Genomic DNA, 2,575 nt, shown 5'->3' with positions numbered 1-2,575 from the left:
AGGACAGTAGGGAAGGAAAATGATAAAACAGTTTCAAACAAAATAGAGGCCATTGGCATGGACCTCAAAAAAAGGCACTTTCCTTGCCCTCATGCCCATATCCATTTGGTCATTAAGTCCTATTATTCTACTAAATATGGTTACTGTCTGTTCATCTACCTCCACCCTCACTGCCAACAACCTAGTCCCAGATTCTATAATCTCTCACCTGAACTACTATAATCACCTCCTAAATGGGCTCCCAATCTTCAATAACACACCCCAGAACAACAACAAATCTGTTTCTCCCTAGCAACAAGAGCTCGCTCTCTCTTTTTCTATTTTTATCGTGATTTGGGTGAAAGTTTACAGAGCAAATTCACTTTCCATACAGCAGTTCATACACACTTTGTCTCATGACATTGACTACAATTCACCACAATGCAACAGCTCCCCTCCCACTTCCTCACCATAGTTACTACTTCCCTGTGTCCATCCCTCTATGCACTCCTGCCTCCTGAGCTGTCTCCTTGTGCACACACAGCACTTCTATTCTCCCATGATTGTTCTCTCCAAAAAATGCATCTACCTAATTTAAATGTTCAGCTCATATGCCTGTCTTTTGTTTGGCTGGAAGCCACAGGTGTGGGTTCAATTCCAGACCTGAAGGGCAGCTAGGGGTCATAGTCTCAGTGATTCCACCAGGCTCTATCAAACCAGCAAACCTGGTTCCCCCCAACTTTTTTCTCCCGCCCCAAATGATTTTGAGTTTTCTTCCACATTGTTCTCCCTCTCTATCCAGGATCTCCTACATAGATCCCCTTCCAAGTGGTTGGCAGTGGTAGCCGGGCATCATCTACTTCTTCTGGTCTCATAGTCATATAGGCTGAGGATCGCATAGTGTACCACTCACTAGGACTAATTGTTTCCAGGAATCTTTGGTTCTCTTCATTCTTCTTTGCTCTAGACGAGGAGAGACCCATCGTTGCATCTAGATGGCTGGTTGCAATCTTTTAAGATCCTAGTCGCTACTCCCCAAAGTAGGAGGTGGAGAAATGTTTTGTGTAGTATGTTATGCCAATTGAGTTTGATGTCTTCTGGGACTATGGTCCCAAGCCCACAGGTCCAACTACTCACTTCCTCTAGGTATTTGGCTGTGGCCAAGAAGTGACTACAACCTTGTCCCTTGTCAGCTCTACTATACACTTGGGAATTCTTACAGAACATACCAATACACTTGTAGAAACATTGTCTGCCAACCCTATACATGGTCTTGGGCACACTCCCCGCTGCACAGACATACCTAATAGTTCAGCCTGTCCACCCATTTGTCCACCCATATATCCATGTTTACCTTCACTGACAACACAGTACTGTATGTGCAGATGGGTTTATCTTTGTTGTCTGTACCTCTCATGTACCTCTCTATGTCTTCCTCTTCCTCAATGCCACCGTGTTGATCACTCACATTTGGTACACTGCTTTTCTCTTCACCCAAATCAATATTTATCTCAACCTATATAACAGTGTTCACTCCCCTCCCCATCCACCCCTGGTAAGCAACAAAGAAAATTTCCTTCCATATTTAAACTTTCCTTAACTTTTTACAATAACAGACTAATACAATACTTGTCCTTCTGTGATTGACTTATTTCACTCAGCATAATGTCCTCCAAGTTCATCTACATTATGCAGTGTTTTGCAGATTCTACATTATTCTTTAGGGTTGCATAGTATTCCATTGTATGTATGTACCATAGTTTGGTTATCCATTCTTCAGTTGATGGACATCTAGGTTGTTTCCATCTTTTGGCTAGCAGTGTATGAGAGTCCCAATCTCTCCAAATCCTTGCCAGCATTTGTTATTGTCTGTCTTGTTGAACTTTGCTACTAGTGCTGGGGCAAGATGGTATCTCAGTGTTGTTTTGATTTGCATCTCTCTAATGGCTAGTGTGCCTAAGGCATTTGACTGCTAACCAGAAGGCTGGAGGTTCAAACCCACCAGCCACTCCTCTGAAGGAAGATGGGGCAATCCACTTCCATAGTGATACTGCCTCAGAAACCCAAGGAGGGTTCGCTATGAGTCGGGTCCGACTTGATGGCACATAACAACAACAACAATGGCTAGTGACCATGAGCATTTCTTCATGTGTTTCTTGGCCACGTAAATATCTTCTTTGGTAGAGTGTCCATTCATGTCTATTGCCCATTTAATCGGACTATTTGTCTTTTTGTTATTGAGGTGTTGGAGTTTTCTATAAATTCTAGAGATAAGTCCCTTGTCAGATATGTCGTTGCTGAATATTTTTTCCCAATCTGTAGGTTCTCTTTTAACTCTTTTGGAGAAGTCTTCGGAAGCACATAAAAATTTAATTTTTAGAAGGTCCCATTCATGTAGTTTCTCTTCTGCTGTTTGTGCATTTTGAGCAATGCTTGATAGTTTATTTATGCCATATATTAGGACCCCTAAATTTGCCCCTAGTTTTTCCTTGAGGAACTTTATAATTTTAGGTTTCACATTTAAGTCTTTGATCCATCTGGAGTTCATTTTTGTGTGTGGTGTGAGGTACAGATCTTGTTTCATTTTTCTGCAAAT

The sequence above is a fragment of the Orycteropus afer genome, unplaced genomic scaffold (assembly GCF_000298275.1).
Source record: "Orycteropus afer afer isolate SDZICR_OR568_19922 unplaced genomic scaffold, OryAfe1.0 scaffold00003, whole genome shotgun sequence".
Lineage (NCBI taxonomy): Eukaryota > Metazoa > Chordata > Mammalia > Tubulidentata > Orycteropodidae > Orycteropus > Orycteropus afer.
Note: the sequence above shows the minus strand (reverse complement) of the source record.